Source organism: Gavia stellata, chromosome 1 (genome assembly GCF_030936135.1).
Source record: "Gavia stellata isolate bGavSte3 chromosome 1, bGavSte3.hap2, whole genome shotgun sequence".
NCBI classification, from domain to species: Eukaryota; Metazoa; Chordata; class Aves; order Gaviiformes; family Gaviidae; genus Gavia; species Gavia stellata.
This window is the reverse complement of record NC_082594.1, coordinates 108,860,026-108,878,762: the sequence shown is the minus strand read 5'-3', so window position 1 is coordinate 108,878,762 and position 18,737 is coordinate 108,860,026.

Here is an 18,737-nt window from a genome sequence, read left to right as displayed (position 1 = left end):
GCCCACCATAAGCCAGAACGAGCTGCATTCAGGCCAGAAGCTTGCCTTATCAGAGCAATCCTTTGACTACCTAATGCAGTTGGCAGGAAGGTTCAACTGTACTTTTTTCAAATGTTTTGCTGGGAAATGAAAAAGCCCAGACAGTAAAGGGATACATTTGGTGGACTTAACTCTCAGTGTGTGGGCTGAGCGGTTGGCTAGACAACCTTCAGGCTGCCTTCTGTAAAAAATTCTGACGGAACCATCAAGTTGTTCACGGGAACACAATACCATCTGTAGCAGGCATTACAAGTGCATTAAAAAATAGGCAGATGAATAGGTACACATATATATTTCTGAAGTATTATTATGATCAGGCTGATCCACCTCAACTCATTTCCATTGCCTGGCAGGCATTTTCTGTTCATTTTTCATATAGAACCTCTAAAGAGTTTTCTTTAAAATAGTACATAAGGAATGGTGTGCAAGACTTAGGTATTACAAATAGCTTCCCTCAGACAGGCCATATGTCCATGTCACTCCACACTGATTTCAGGCTTCTGGATGTCATGGTTTATGATGTGAATCAGTAACTTTCACCTAAAATTTGCTCAGTTCACTTGCAAAATGGTGTTTTGTTTGGATTTTATTACTACCAGTTCTGTCAAAGCATCCTAAAATCTGAAAGCCAACCTACTTTTTTTTCCAGCTCATGCATTTTCCAGTAGAAATGAGGTCTCTGATGGCCTAATTTCACCCCAGTTTCAATTGGTACTAGTCTTGTCCCTGATAAGGTCTTCAATGAAGAAGATTATGGAGATGGGGAAGATTGTGGAGAGTTTCATCTTGAGGGCGTTCACAGGGCACGTGCAGGACAACCAAGGGATCAGAGTTTGCAGATGACACCAAGTTGGGCGGGAGTGTTGATGTGCTTGAGGGTAGGAAGGCTCTGCAGAGGGATCTGGACAGGCTGGATTGATGGGCCCAGGCCAATTGTATGAGGTTCAACAAGGCTAAGTGCCGGGTCCTGCACTTTGGCCACAACAACCCCATGCAATGCTACGGGCTTGGGGAAGAGTGGCTGGAAAGCTGCCCTGCAGAAAAGGACCTGGGGGTGTTGGTCAACAGCCGGCTGAATATAAGCCAGCAGTGTGCCCAGGTGGCCAAGGCGGCCAAGGGCATCCTGGCCTGTATCAGAAAGAGTGTGGCCAGCAGGAGTAGGGAAGTGATTGTCCTCCTGTACTTGGCACTGGTGAGGCTGCACCTCAAATACTGTGTTCAGTTTTGGGCCCCTCACTACAGGAAAGACATTGAGGTGCTGGAACGTGTCCAACGAAGGGCGACAAAGCTGGTGAGGGGTCTGGAGCACAAGTCTGATGAGGAGCGGCTGAGGGAACTGGGGTTGTTCAGTCTGGAGAAGAGGAGGCTGAGGGGAGACCTCATCGCTCTCTACAATTACCTGAAAGGGGGTTGCAGAGAGGTGGGTATTGGTCCCTTCTCCCAAGTAACAAGTGATAGAACTAGAGGAAATGGCCTCAAGTTGCACCAGGGGAGGTGGATATTAGGAAAAATTTCTGTACTGAGAGAGTGGTGAAACACTGGAACAGGCTGCCCAAGGAGGTGGTGGAGTCACCATCACTGGAGGTGTTCAAGGAACGTGTGGACGTGGCATTGTGGGACATGGTTTAATGGGCATGGTGGTGTTGGTTGATGGTTGGACTTGATGATCTTAAAGGTCTTTTCCAACCGCAGTGATTCTGTGATTCTGTGAATTCTACAGAAGGTGCGAGAGATGAGGGGATTACACATATAAAGCCAAATACATTATGGCAATGGATTTCCACAGCTGCAACTGTGTGTCAAAATGAAAAAAAAAACCCAACCCCTTCAAAATTCTGGAAATAGCACATGAGAAAGTAGGAACTGACAACCAGATGTAAACCATCCTCCTTTTGGATTGGTACAAAGATTAAAAAAAAAAAAGAAACCACACACCTTGCAACACTTACTCCCTTTAGATGTGCAACAGGAACACTTAGATAAAGCAAAATCAGAAGCCTTTTTCTCCAATCACTTTTCTGACAAATTCTTAGTAACACTTCATGTAGTTTGACAATGATCTGTGCAAGTTCATAATTTTTTTCTAGAGCGTTTAACACAGTGCCTCTTTTAGTACAGAATGCTGTTACCATTTCTAGTCCTTCTGATCCCTTCAGGTTTTTTTAGACTGAGTTTATTTGTGTAAATCGCATGCTGCACAAGGTCTGTAAGTACAGCATACAATTTATTAAAAACAAAACAAAACAAAACAAAAATAATTTCACTGGTTAACATTATGGTAAGAGCTGCGGTAGGGAAGTAACTACAGATATATGAATACTGAGTAACTAACTTACGAATATTGTAAACATTGAGATTTTTCAATATTGAAGACAACCAAAAAACAGAATTCTTTTTACTGCCTTATCTATCAGCTGAAGAGGTTGCCAAGAGTTCCAAGTGGCTGATGATGTCCCAGTGACACAGGTTAGAAGACTAATTATCAGCCAACCCAAATGGCAGAAGAAAGCAGACATTTTTCTCTTTCAGGAGAAAGGAGGCTGATTAATTTGCAGATGAAATTTATCAAAAGAAAGTATTCTGCTCTAATGTTCTGCTTCGACTACAGTAGTGAAGCACAATGCACTAGCAAAGACAATACACACAAATCACTAGTGATAAAAAAGAAGCAAAAAGTTCCTCAGAATCTCCATGCAAGCAGATACTCATCAGCTCTTTGCTGCAATGATTTGTGCTCAGCATTATTATTTGTGCTGCTCAGTTGCCCAGAAGCTCCGATCATTATTGTTACCACTGTTACTAGTATGATCCAGCAGGAAACCATGCCAGCCTCAAATAGCAGACTACTTTAAAAAGAGAACATAGATAACTGATATAACAACTTTACTGATTGGGATCTGAAATAGTACTAGATACATTCCAGGATGTTGGGAAAGCTAGAAAGCAAGCCCATCTCAAAGCTCAGCCTTGGTGACAAAACTACCCTTTCTCAGCAGCTTTTCAGTTAACTATTGTTAGAACAAGACTGACAACAGAAACCGGGCTGACAGCTGCATCTGGTCATCTGAATACTAAAATACTGTTATTACACCCTGGGGAACTGGGTATCCAGTTTCCTGGTTACACATTTCAAATCATTTGGTCCCATATGAAGTCCCTTTATAAGCCTTCCCATCAGAATAGGGGATGTTTGGGTATTACTAAGGTTAGGCTTTGATTAGGAATCAGAACAGAATACAATTTACGCGGTGCTACAAAACTTCTACCCAATGACACCAGCTTACAGATGAACAGCAGCCCAGCTGACTTAGGGAAATAGCCTTCCTTAGCAGGTCTAAGTTGTTCAAACTTTGAAATAGGGAACAGATACTTGCCAAAACATTTGACACCCATCTTGACAAGTGTTCCTGGATTCTGACCTTAAATGCAAGTAATAACACTCAGCTTTGTGAGTTGACACTGTGTGAGTGAACTTCAGAGAAGTAAATATGCAGAGATAAGCAAGTGAGGAGGGTGAAGGGTAATAGAGAGAAACTGTGACAGAATGGGATAATCGAAATAGGAACTAATTAGGGTCAGGTTTTCAGTAATTATGCTGGCCTGAAATGAAATACACACTTTGGACATTATCTCTAGGCAAATTTAAAACAAAAAAGAGAAGAGAAAGTAAAATCTCTCTGCTGAGCACAACACAGATGTGTAACAGACCTTCAGGATCTCAGCAGTGTGCTGTGGTTCCAGGGCATACTTGGGCAGGAAACATGAAGCATAATCTGACCCAGCATCAGCAACAGGGCATTCTGCCTTGCAGGCTGGGATGCTTTTAAAGTGCTGGAGCACAGATTTCTGAGAAGGAGGGAGACAGGCTGAAGAGAGAACATTCCTAATCCTCATTTCAACCCCCCGAATTCCTGACCATGTTCCCTTAGAAACAAACTTAAGACTAAACGTTTCCTAGAAAAGGGCTACATACACTAACTATCAATCCCAAAGTGATTTTAGGTTCTTATAGGATCTGTCCCTTCCCACCCTCCTGCAACTGTTTTGTCTGTGTTTAATGTTTTTCATAATGTTGTTCCCTGAATTTGGCCACTGGCAAGGGTAGAGGCTCAGAAATGGTCATTCACTCCTGGGAGGAAAAAGTTTACTTGTTTTGATTTTCTTGGTAGGTGACACCACTGCAGTGTTCAATTTCAGGTTAAATACTTCACTTTCATCATGAACTAGAAGTAAGGTATTATTGATCAGATCTGAAATGAAAACAAACCTCTGTATTTATACATTTACAATGTTGTTATTGCAATTATTGGTCTTGAATGTTCTCATTCACATTTCATTTTAGAAATTCCAGGTAGAAAAATTAGACTATTGCTCCAGAGGGAAAATTCTGCTTTCTGATCAAGTCTATTTCAAATTGTCAAAATTAAATCCACAGCATGCAGAGAAGTTTGTGTTCCAGAAGCGCACCTTCCCTAACTCAAGTACTTTTTATGACCATCTAGTTCACCTTTGTTCTTTTCCTCTATTTCACGAAGATGATGTGAGTAATGATTATTATATTAGCTCTGGTACCATGAACGCTACAGCAGACTTGCAGCATAATTCTCTTCCTCCTAAGGGAATTGATATTTTTATTCACAGCACAAGAAAACCTAGTTTGTGGACAGAATATTTTTTCCCCATTTCTGTTTCTTTATTTGGTGTTTTGATGCAATAAATTGATTAGATAGACTAGACAGTAGTTTCATAATCTTGTTCTGAGCCTACCAGAATTAATTACTGCTCACATAATACTATTCAGGAAGTATGTTTTAAAAAGCAGAATACTCATTATGGTATAATTTTCAAGGATGTCATCCGCATGGTATAATTCCCAACAGTTACGGGGACGAATGCTTCCATACTGCAAAAGGGCAAGATAGTTAGCAGGTGAGGAATTATCCAGTAATGCCAGTTGGTGCAACGTGTGGTCCTGTGTGAGGCTGACACAGCATAGTTCTTCTCCCCCATTAGATCAGATTTCACCTGCCCTGGCTGCAAGTATCAGTGTAATGCCAATGAGTGCAGATCAGGTTAAATAGCTACCGAATGGATCTAAGCCCAGTGAAATGAATAATAGCGTTTCCACTGGCTTCATGACACCTTTTGTCTGGCCTTCAACACAGTCGTTGCAGAAGACTTAAGACAGTTTTGATCTAGTTCCCTTGCCTGAAATAATCCAAAGTTCATAAAAAAGTCTATCTATCTGGAGATGTCTTTAGCAGCTTTGTTTGCTGTTTAGTAACCAATTCTCAGCATCTACAACTGAAGTAACTTGATAGTTGCACTTAACAGATTGCAAAACTGGGGTTTCCTGTTCATCTTGTCCAGCTTACTTTCAATACTGCACTTTTACTATCTGGTCTGTCCCTCAGCTAAAGAAGAGGAGAATCTCAGATCTTGTTAATGTACAAACATGAACAGCTTTCATAAAGAACTTACTAGCACACCCCAAATTTCTTTATGATGGCTAAATTTATTGCTGAGATCAATGCTGAAGGGTTTTCTCTCACTAAAATCTCTCTACGTCCTAAAAGTTAGCCAGTGAAGACTCAAGCCCTTTTTGTTATGACAGCCTCGCTGAGCTTCTCAAGTTTATCAGTGAATCACAAGGGTATCTAAGGTACTTAAGTAGTACAAAAATTCTGAATGTGGCATCCAAGGTATTCCTAAGGATGATTCATTAGGACGATCTTTCAACAGACTGACTTAATGAGTTCAGAGAAGCATTTCAGTCAGTTACAGAGGTAAACATATCTAAAGCTTAAGCTAGAAGCTTGGGAAACCCTTTTCTAGATCTTCTTACAAAATTACAATTGCTTACTTTGCTATTTCTTATACAGAGAAGTGATCATACTTATTCTTATACAGACCTTGCCATTGTCCTTGCAATTCATTTTTTTTTTTCACTAAACAAACATGTGAAGATGATATCAGGGTGACGTTTGGAGAAGGATACACACAGTCTTGTTTTTGGCTACAAATACAGACAAACAAAGCCTTGAAGTAAATCAATGTTTATATTCCTTTGCCACTTTTGTTTTGCACCTTGCATCTGTAGTGATACACTTAGAAGCACACCTACTGTACACCTGAAGAACTATATAGCTATTAACAACTGAAACACGTTAATAGCATTGGAAAGGGGAAGGCATACAAATCACTATTAAAGGAGAAGTGGTTGCCACAGTAGTGGTCTATAGCTAAATATGACAAGATCTTCAGAGGCTATTAAGTTGATGCTCTATCATATTGAACAAAGTAAAGTTAGCCAGTGATGACTCATGTCCTGTCCATCACAACTTAATAAATGGATACAGAAATTATATTGATTTTCATGGATAAGCAAGTAGATCTGAAATCTGAAAACTTGATGAAATATAAATTATGGAATATGGACCACATGTGATGATCTCATAACAGGGTGAAAAGTCCATCACTTGCAGAAAGTATGCTAAACTGCAAAGGTTTATTTTGACACACTATTACAACAGGTTTGGGGTTTTTTTTTGTTAAATACAGTTCTCCTTGTGGTGTTAGGATTCTCTGAAGCCTTGACTCTAACTGTAAAAAGCTCTTAATGTGGAATACCTAGTTTGTCATAAAGTGGAAAGTATTAATGTGAAAGTAGTAATGTGAAAAGGGCAATTTCAGTCAATACCACAGAATGAAGAAACATGAAAGGAAAACTAAGTATTTGCTGTTTTTAAAAGAGAACTTGACAATCAGCTTCCAGATTCATTGCAATTAGAATCATTAGGTAAAAATTGATTTTACCCAAACAGATTTTCTACATAATAGTTTCCTCTGAATTTACTTTGTGGGGGATTTCAACCAATATGCCTCCACAGATTGATGTTTCTAATAAATATTTGTTTCTGTAAAATAAATTCTTTTTTATAAAGCAGAAGTGAAACTTCTTAAACTTGTAACTCAAATAGGCTTTTAACTAAAAATTAAGAACTTTTCCAAAGTTACTTTGGCCAGCTTCTATCATAACTATGACAATATTTTATTAGCAAAGGCCTAAAGATGCAAGCAGACCCTCTTGGTTATTTGTCTGTATACCACACAGTCAGATCAAAAATCTTAAGCAGAGAAGAGTACTCAATCATCAGAAATGTAAGTGTACAGGTTATTCAGAGGTCAGGAAGATACAAAATGGAGTTCAGCAGTCTTCTTGTTTCCTGGACTCTGCAAACTGGTTTGAGAAGTCAATGAGGAGCTTTTTCAGCCTTTGAAAACAGAGTATGCTCTCCTTAAGCTCCTCATTGCTCATTTGTCACTCTTTTAGTTCTCTTCCCTTCATGCCCCCAGAAGATGGCAGTCTAGGACTCTCTGGGAAATACTCGGTAGTGGGGCAACATTTTTGTCCAATTTCCATCAGCAATGCTTTTATATCATTTTTTTTTTTTTTAAATAAAATTTGTGCCATGAATTTATTCACATTCACTACAGAGGAATCGATCCCTTTCCAGAAGACTTCCTTCTGTTCCCCAGGACCTTGGACATTTCAGCTACCCAAACATGCAATGTGCATTCACATCAGTGGAGCACCAGCGAAGGTATTTGTGGAATATGACTTTTAGTACTTCACATCTTTCAGATACTCACCCCAAATTAAAGCAGACCACATAATTAAGTCCTGGCTTTCCTGCAAGGTTACCAGCAATTTTGGACAGATCATGTGGCTCAGGACAATCCCAGATATGGCTCCATGAGGTCATGGCAGCCTGGGAAAGTATCTTAGAAGTTTGGGTACAGTTCAGTGACATCATGTCAGTCAAGATCAATAAAGCCCCTGAAGAGGCACTGAGTTTGTAATATTTGTAGAAAGAGGATTCCCAAGTCTTGGGTCATTCGAGTCAGCAGCAAGTCTCTCATGGGCCTTAAGGCAAGTAGGGCAAGATCTGAAACACGCATGAGATCAGAATAGTATGCTTTGAGATTTTTCAGTTTTTGTTTATAACATCTGGATCAGCAAAATTATTTTTAATATGTTCAGATACTCAAAACCTTTGAAATACAGCTCTTATAACAAACAGCAGAACCACTCATTTCTAGCTTCTGTGCTTTCAAGGTGGAGACAATCTTGATGTGAATGGACAACTGTGGAAGAACACTTAAAGAGAGACAAGAAAAACAAAATTTAAATTAAAAATTCTTTTCTACTCAGATATTCCTACAGCACTATTTGTAAACATTTGTAAGTTCTCACAGATACCTTGCTGTTATTTTATTTTCCTTAACATGCTTAGGAAAACGTTTAAAAACCAGTACCTTACTGTATATGTAATTTAACTTATACCTTTTTCTAATGCTTTTAACAATTAGAGAAAAACAATTCTATCCTGAGCTAATTCAGCACCACAACATACCTATAGCCAGTTCTGCCAACTAAGACCACTACTTCTAGGACAGTTCCCATGCAGCCACTTGGCTGCAATCCCTTAGTCCATCTTCCTAACAAACACTCTCAGGTTTTCCGTATTAGGCAGCTGGAACAGCCACAAACACTAAGATGTTTTGCATTTAATGTTTTAATAAATTTTGCTCCCTGCTCAGAGACCAGAAACATGCACCTTGTATATGCAAAATGATTTTTTTTTCTTTCATCTATGGCAAAATAACCTTATATTGTCAGTGCTTTTCTAAAGGAAGATTCTGTTATTAGCATTCTCTCTCTACAGAGAGGAAAGAGGACCATGTGTAGGGAACTGCATGTGACAAACATCGGTGGAATAGAAGTTGGGACAATGAAGGGGGGTAAAATGCAGATAAAGCAGTATCCAAAGGAAAAGATTCGACTAGTGAGAGATTACCATGTATTGAGTGGACTTCTCTCCATGAGTGGGAAATTTAGTCCTAACTTGAAGAATACTAAAAGTTTAAACAAGATATATGAAAGAAAGAAAAATCAAGAAATCCTTGGATAAAACTGTATGGTTCTGTTGGGAGTGGGATTGCTCAACTTCAGTGCAAGACAGGAGAACAGACTGGTCTCATGTAAAAATCTAGGAGGGAGGAAAAGGAGAATCTACAAAGAAAGGAGAAGAAAATAGCTAGATATTCATATTTTGGCAGAAATAATGAGAGGTAGGAATAAGAAAGTAGTAGTTATGCATTTACAAGTACAAAGGCACTTTCCTGCCACCATCCCCCAAACCCAAACAGGCACACTCTTGATCTTTTAATAATTTGATTAGTTATACGTGTGTTAAGTTTTTAGTTTCCCAAAAAAACCCAACCTAAACAAAAAATCCAAACACTTCAAAAAGGCACAACTACCTACCATTAACCACTTGACTAAAGGTAAGCTAGGAAATTATGGCAATCTAACATTCCTGATTGTATCAGATATGTCTCTGAAACTCTATAAATTCCAGCAAAAAGATGGATACATGCACCAAATGAAATGATCAGATTTTTTCAGTTTTATGACTGAAGCAGCTTATGTAGAACACAGGAATTAGCAGGTTTTTGCATTGTTTTGAGACAGATAAACTCATGCTTACAGCACTTGATTATTTTATAGCTATCATCACTCTACTTGGACAGAGGGGAATATTAAACTCTAATATATATACACATATAAAATACATACTAAAACATTAGCATATATTACTATATTATTACATATATATGTTTATATAATATATATTCTCCCATCCTTGACACAGTTTGGGTCTCCCTGAAACTAACTGCTAAAAAAAAAAATTTCAAGCTTTTTCTGCTATTGAAGCAATCATAATAAAACAACAACTCCAAAAAAGCAGAGATTTTGTCCATAATGTGATCTCTCAAAGATTAATGAAAAAGTTTTCTGTTGCTGCTTTTAGGTGTAATTTCAGTTCTCATGAGCAGTTCTACTAGTCTGATGCTTGCAAATTGCTAAGCTGTATGAAGCTAATAGACACCAAAGACTGATTCTATAGTAACTTCTAGCCTTTTTTGTTCTATTTTAATATAATTACTTATTTAATTTTATTTCATTGTGCTATGAAAAGTAACTAGCTTTTTTTGTTGGTTAAGTAATATATTTACGTCACCAAAGTGCTTGCTAGCAGGATTTTGGGAAAGAAGAGAATCCAAGCACATTCAGAGACTAATTGATGTGGCCTTCATTTGGGAAGATGATCCGAAAAGGTTAGGAGTAATCCTTAATTATCTTGCCTGTGGACTAGCCATATGGTGCAAGCTTTGCCAGTAATACTAACTCTGCATGCAGTTTCACTACATACATTCCCTAATACCTGTTACAAAACTAAATCTAAGAGTTTAGACCACATACAGAGGAACAGCCAGGTGACTTCAAAAGGAACAATAAACATTCAAATCAGTTTTCTGCAGTGAGTTTCCTCCAAGACATCGTGAAGCATTTTCCATCCCATCCCCTCATAGGTAACAGCCTGTCATTTGACATTCAACTCTAGAGAGCTGAAGGCATTCCCAGTTTGGAAACTCATGAAGCCATGGGTCAGCTTGTGCAATACAGCGTTTGACAAGAATCATTTTAACGAGCAGATATCCTTAAGGTATTCCACATATTTAAAGTCAGAGTATGTATTGCATAAGCTTATTACATACAGCTTTCATTGTAGCAAGTGTAACCGGCATTCTTGGCATGCCGGTATTTGCTTTTGCTTAGCTTTAGCTAAGAAATCCCCAGATGTTTGTTTTTGAAGTAGTATCCTGGGTAGTATATCTTCTTGCAATAAAAATAACCTTTGCCAAATGTTCTCTAGGAACAGAATCATCTCCTCTTTCCTTCTATAAAGCTACACACTTTTTTTTCAGGCTTTTACTAATCAAACTTTTCATATAGGAATTCTTATTTCTTAAATTTCTAGATTTCTTTTTGTGCTGCATATATCAGCAGTTCTCTTTCCTTCCTCCTTGAACAAAACCTTCCACCCTTGATGCTTTAATTCAACAAGGTAATCTCATGAGATTACTCAGTCTTCTCTGTAAAGACGAAGTAAAAATCTACTGATTAGGCTTTCTAGAGAGGATGATTTTGTATTTCATGCATGTTATCCATTAAACTAGCTGCTGCAGGGTGTTTTGTGTGTGGATTGACTTCGCCCCTCCCCAAGTGGTTCACTTCAGGCAGTTGCAGGGAGAAGGGAATGAAAAGAAAGGAGGAAACCAGAACAATTTAGAATCAGTAGCATGTTCAGAATGTATCAGTTGCCAAAGCTCAGATTTGGAAAGAAGCATGAGAGCCAAGCCTTCAGAGTTCCTGGCATCCCTAGCATTGATTAGACCTCATTGGGAATGCAAGAACAGTAGTTATAACTGGCATTCCTGCTTCTGCAAGGTAGGGAGGATCACAAATAGCTTAACTCATGAAAAGAGATACCAGTATGTGTCTAAAAGAAAATGAATTCTGCTTCCTGCTGAATCAGCCACCTTATCACTGCAGAGCTGAACTAGCAACAATTCACATCTGCAACTGAATTAATCCCAGCTCTCCAGGAATTAGAATCATGAAACAGTGAGGACTCACTGACACCCTGTTACCGCCATCTGAATTACTGAAAGTTATGAGACCATGGTAGTTCTTATTGAAGGGAGATCTATGACGAAGTTACCCCTTATTAGAGAAGCAATCCCCCAAGGTGTAGGTAGCCTTAACAGACCTTGCATCTGGAAAACACCACCATTTGTTCAAGAGAACAAATCCATGGAGATCACTGGTTTAGTGTTACATGTTAGGTTACAATAGCAATATGACATTTGGTTTAGCTTCTTCCGGAGCTTCAGCATCACAACTCATTTGATTCCAGCCAGAGAACTGGATCATGTTAAGGAGCCATACTGTCTAGTCTTTCAAATGAAATGCTGAAAGGCCAGTAAACAAGGCAGGGAACACCATAGGTACAGCAATGCAGGATACAAATAAAAGGCGATTATCTCACTGTGCAAACACTGAGCATTTTCTGTAATTGGAATACTAAAGATTAGGTGTGCTTGCTCTACCAAGTCTATGCTTTTGCAGGTTTTACCTTATTTGCAGCTAGCTACCAGCTGAACTCCAAGTTGTTCTCTAACCCACCCTGTTCCTCTTTCTCAAGCTGTATTTATACAAGCAACCCAACTTCATTACAGAAACCTTTTACTTTTAAACTGTATCCATACACAAAAAGCGCAAAAGTACGCAAGTCTGAAACACTGGGTGCTCAGGCAGAAAGGCTGAGATCCAGCTGCCCTGGGATCCAGTTGTCAGCAGCTGAACCAGAAAGACAGTAGGCCAGAAATCTGGAATTTTACAGAAATACTAGCGCTTGCCACTCCCTCTGAATCACAGAATCACAGAATCACTACTGTTGGAAAAGACCTGTAATATCATCAAGTCCAACCATCAACCAACACCACCATGCCCACTAAACCATGTCCCACAATGCCATGTCCACACGTTCCTTGAACACCTCCAGGGAGGGTGACTCCACCACTTCCCTGGGCAGCCTGTTCCAGTGTTTCACCACTCTCTCAGTACAGAAATTTTTCCCAATATCCAGCCTGAACCTCCCCTGGCACAACTTGAGGCCATTTCCTCTTGTCCTGTCACTAGTCACTTGGGAGAAGAGACCAACACCCACCTCTCTGCAACCTCCTTTCAGGTAATTGTAGAGAGCGATGAGGTCTCCCCTCAGCCTCCTCTTCTTCAGACTAAACAAACCCAGTTGCCTCAGCTGATCCTCATAAGACTTGTGCTCCAGACCCCTCACCGGCTTCGTTGCCCTTCTCTGGACACGCTCCAGCACCTCAATGTCCTTCTTGTAGCGAGGGGCCCAAAACTGAACACAGTATTTGAGGTGCAGCCTCACCTGTGCCAAGTACAGGGGCACGATCACCTCCCTACTCCTGCTGGCCACACTATTTCTGATACAGGCCAGGATGCCGTTGGCCTTCTTGGCCACCTGGGCACACTGCTGGCTCATATTCAGCCGGTTGTCAACTAGCACCCCCAGGTCCTTTTCTGTGGGGGAGCTTTCCAGCCACTCTTCCCCAAGCCTGTAGTGTTGCATGGGGTTGTTGTGGCCAAACTGCAGGACCCGGCACTTGGCCTTGTTGAACCTCATTCAATTGGCCTCTGCCCATCGATCCAGCCTGTCCAGATCCCTCTGCAGAGCCTTCCTACCCTCGAGCAGATCAACACTCCTGCCCAACTTTGTGTCGTCTGCAAACTTGCTGAGGGTGCACTCAATCCCCTCATCCAGATCATCAATAAATCTATTAAACAAGACCGGCCCCAAAACTGAGCCCTGGGGAACACCATTTGTGACCGGCCGCCAACTGGATTTCACTCCATTCACCACGACTCTCTGGGCTTGGCCATCCAGCCAGTTTTTTACCCAGCGAAGAGTACACCTGTCTAAGCCACAATCTGCCAGTTTCTCCAGAATACTGTGGGAGACAGTGTTGAAGGCTTTACTAAAGTCCAGGTAGACAACATCCACAGCCTTTCCCTCATCCACTAGTCAGGTCACCTGGTCATAGAAGGATATCAGGTTGGTCAAACAGGACCTGCCTTTCATGAACCCGTGCTGGCTGGGCCTGATCCCTTGGTTGTCCTGCATGTGCCCTGTGAGCGCCCTCAAGATGAACCTCTCCACAATCTTCCCCGGCACCGAGGTCAGGCTGACAGGCCTGTAGTTCCCCGGATCCTCCTTCCGGCCCTTCTTGTAGATGGGCGTCACATTGGCAAGCCTCCAGTCATCTGGGACCTCCCCTGTTAACCAGGACTGTTGATAAATGATGGAGAGCGGCTTGGCAAGCTCCTCTGCCAGCTCCCTCAGCACCCTTGGGTGGATGCCATCAGGCCCCATAGACTTGTGAGTGTCCATGTGGCATAGCAGGTCATTAACTTCTTCCTCCTGGACCGTGGGGAGTTTATTTTGCTCTCCATCCTTGTCTTCCAGCTCAGGGAACTGAATACCCTGAGGATACCTGGTGTGGCTATTAAAGACTGAGGCAAAGAAGGCATTAAGTACCTCAGCCTTTTCCTCATCCTTCGTGATGATGTTTCCCCCCCACATCCAGTAAAGGATGGAGATTCTCCTTGGCTCTCTTTTTGTTGTTAATGTATTTATAGAAGCATTTTTTGTTATCCCTTTATGACCGTGGCCAGATTGAGTTCTAGCTGGGCTTTGCTGAACAAACTTGCTGTCCAGAAAGTCTATAGAAAATTCCAGACAGCAAAGATTTTTGTAAAATATATGAGCACAAAATAAGATTAGACAATCACAAAGGTCACAGCAAAAAGGAAATGCACAGTGCATCTTTCATGCGGGGTACAGTGGCAAGGCTTACATAAATACTGCTGGTATCTGTAACACATAGAGACCCTAGCATCCAAATGAAGTCCTATCATCATCTCTGGTACACAGGGAAACAGGGTAACACAGTGAAAGAATGATATTGATCTTAATACTTCTACTCTCACAAATTTGCTACATGATATTTGATGAACACAAATAATCAGAATTTAAGTTCTCATTCAGGCAAATCAAGTAAAGATATACAGATGCTTGTGCTCACCCAAAGATATAACTTAATCTCCTCCAGTAGAGGCCACCTGGATTTTGAAGCTGGGCATACATCTTGAAAGAATATCGCTGCACAACTGCTGCTTCCCCTGAGAGGACAGAGGAAGAAGTGGCTAGAAATTTGACTCAGTTGTGAATTCTGGTGAACCACTATTTTTACCCAGAAACATGACTTTTCCAACAACAGTTGTTTTCAATTACCTCCTTGCCTTGAATGTGTTTTCATAATAAAGCTTTAAAGTTTTCAAAATGCTTATCTTGGCATTTCAAAACACGACTTATCTTGGTTTGGGACAGAACCACTGCTCACTTAGAGTTAGTATTTTGCATCTGGTTTGAGAATCAGGCTTAATTAACATTTCATTCTACTGATTAGTCTGATCCAAACCCAAGAAATATTAATAAATTGGGTCTGTAGCCATGAAGATTTTGTTGAAGAACTAGCTTTAATGGGATTTTAAGGGGGAGGAAAAACATGTTATTTTAGTAGGTACAAGATATCACAGTTTAAGAACGCTTAAAAAATGTATGCACTTAAAATTTTTCTGCTAATACATAAAAAATGTCCTGTGGCCTTTAAGAAACCCTGTTTATCTAAAATGTGTTGTTCATTTTTTTTAAAGCTGCTTCTGCTATATGTTACATCTAAATGGATTATAATCGAAGGAAATTAAATTACTTTGGTCCTCCTTGGCAGAACTTGGTGTAGCTGTCAGTCATACTGCATTGCATGTACAGCCACAACGGCATTTTGCACTGTGCAATGCAGCACTATGCAGAAATACCTGAGTTAGCGCTGAATTAGCTGGCTTCAGAGCTGGACAGATCGAGGTGGGAACAGTGCCATTCTAACTGGGGTATTGCAATTCAAGCCAGCACTCCTCGCTGGCCCCAGCTACGCGGACCACTAACTCGCAGGTAGTTTGGGAATTTCTAAGCGGCACTGTATTGTGCAGGCTAGACATATATTTTTAGACACTTGAATAATGAACAACGGTACACTTCCTTTCTTCTGTCCTCTCTCCTGCTCCTCTTTTTCCTTTGACTCACATTAACGTTTTGGGTGGTGGATGGTACCTCAGATGCTGCTAAAGGGAGGTGAAGGAATCTTAAAATTTCTCTAATCCCTTCCCTCCTCTGGTACATCTTACATCTTCTCAAATGTTTTTAGCATCTGTACTGAATTCTTTTCCATAACTACAGAAAAGAAAGACATTAAAAATATAATGCTATTACAGGCCCAAGAAAATTGGCAGGGGAAGCTATGCAGCTTAAACTGTTTTTGGAAGCCAATGAGATATCAAATTGATAGCGCTCTAGCAAAGTTATTTAATAAATTATCCATGTGCAAGCCATTGCATACGGTAAATGTAAAAAATTATTTTCTCCTCCTACTTTCAGTTGTATACCAGGGCAGCTTTAGAGATTGCATCATCTAGGCTCATGCGCAAATGACAGAAGAATTTTTGAGATACAAGTGGGAAAACTAAAAAGAAAATTAAAATAATCATTGCTGAGAAATGAACTGAGCAAGCAGCTGTAACTCAGATTTTAAACCATACTTCATGAAAGCAAAGGATACAGTACTACCACTTTGGTAAGTGGTGAAATAGAGGAATCCTTAAGCCACCAAAGGGCAACTATTCCCACTTAATTTCCTTTTTTCCTCTTCTAGACTTGTTTGAAAATTGAGTAGTGATACTAAATAATAATCTTATTTTAAGATTGGCCAAATTTGGTCTTTAAAGTATTTAAAAAGCAATAAGAAGAAATGTATCAGCATTTAAAGATCATACTTATTCACAAATTCATAGGCTAAATACCATTAAGTTATCCAATGATTTAACCACCTTATGGAACAAAGGCGCTCAAGTTTACCCATCTTCTTCTGTGATTAGGCAAATTATTTGACTTAGACTAAAACTTACCTAAGAAAAGTACCTAGCCCTGATTTGAAGATAGCAATATTTTGAAAGCTTTATGTTCAGCTAAAATATCCTCCTTCTAATTTAGTTTCTTCCAGATTAGGAAATAAAACCTTGTAAATGTGGCAAAATAATGATGCCAGAGAAAAGACAGTCCACCTTTTGAAGTGTTGCTTTGCGGACATATAAGGTATTAGGATTTTGCAATAATCATTATAGATTTTTGATGAACTAGAAGTTATTTTTATTCTGCGTACCAGAACTTTGAAATATGCATTGCTAGTTTTTTTGAGTTGTAATGCAATTATTGCAATTTGTTAAAATTCTAGGTTGCTCAGTCACCTCACAGTGCCACCGTGTCTTATGTGCAGTTCTGAGATGGGACATACATTGCGGATGAAACTACAGTATCAACAGAGTGAATAAAGTGAATAAAGACCTTAAACCTGGTCCCGGCAGTGAGTCCTTTTCGTTTATAAGGCCCAGATAAACAATTGCAAATTATGCAGTTGCCAGGTCTGGGAAGCAATTATTTTTAACGGAAAGTAAATTACCGTTTCCTGAAAAAAAGAAATATACTTCAACTATGAAAGGGACAGGGAGAAGTAGACAGATTAATAGGTACCTTCTTAGCTGGTGTGAACTGGCACCGGTAAGGACAGCTCCTCTGATGCAGTACCACAGGGCTCTGTGTTTTCTTTCTGCAGGAAAGAAAGCAGCAAGTAGCTGCAAATAAGATGAAGACAAGCCTGGAAAGTTTCTGCAGATAATTATGAAAATGCAGTTTGGTCTCAACACAACTGCACTTATTCTTTTTTTTTTTTTTTCCCAAGAGACTTGTGTGATGAGAAGTGCAGCAAAGATCAGCAGAATGACAGGAACAGTCACTGTGTATACAATTTTGGCTAATAAACCAGCATAAAGCATGTCAAAAAAGTGCTGAATAATTTGCTAAAGACAGAGTTTGTTTTGTTTCCCTCTGCATGCTGTTAATTCCACTGAAAAAGAGATGGCTGTGTGGATGCCTAGAGAGTTTCTTTAGCTGTGTGAATATACGACAATTTCATTTCAACGCAGCTTTAGGAACTGGCAAGCTAACAAAGGTTTGCAAAGGCATAAGAAAAAGAAACACGACCTTTTCAGTGTCTATGGCTGGTATTCAACATAAGAGTCCCACTGATTTGGAGGGTGTAATTTCTGAGACAGTAGGAGACTTTACACTCTGGAAAACTTGTAACATCTTTCTAATTTTCCCCATCTCCTTTGGCTAGACATCACTTGAGATCCAGGATAATTCAGACAAACTTGAACTCCCTCATATTTGCAACATAGGAGTAGGTTAAAAACATACAGAGCTGAAAGGCATTGATTACCAAAGATGTTTTAAAATTCTCATTGTATTAATTATAGGGTTTGGTTAGGCTCTTCTCTTTCTGCATACCATCAGCTTTACATGAAGAAAAGGCTGAATATCAGATGCCATGGAGATTTCAGGTAACTTCTCCATTTCAGAATGTATTGTTCGGTATGACCACTTTTAGACCAGAGCTCAGCTTACCTATAGATTTAGAAAAAATTAGTTAGAGACTCGGCAGCCTAAAATCCACATGGAAAAAATGTGTATCAGTCAAACAAATAAACAACTTTGCTATTAAATCGAAAAAGTTGGTAGCAAAACACAGCAGTGCTTGAAATTTTCCATTGCTACTTATAAACTTCAGGGTTTTTTTTAGTAAGAAACTGGTCTCAAGTAGCTTTAAGGAAGCTAGGAAATCCATCAAGTGTTTTAAAATCCATAGTAATCGGAGATGTATTGGCTTCAAAACTTGGCTTAAACATCCAAAGGGAAAATGACTTACCAATATGCCATACATGTATGATCTCTAGCTGAGTTCTGAGAAAGATGAAGTTGACTGGCAAACCATCAAATAATTTGCATACAAGTTGTCCTTTAAACCTATCTATAATGAGCTATCCCATTTAAAAGCAAAGCATTCACAAGTACACAAGTAATAAATCTACAAACTGTATTTGTAGAAAAAACCTTAACAACATGACTCCAAAGAACAAAGTCTTTAAAGCGGTCCTTTGAAGAGGTGCAAAAGAATTACCACAGTGTGTTTTCAGAGTGACAGTAATGTGAATTTGACTACATTATCTTCTAGGGCAGTGAGAAAAGGGA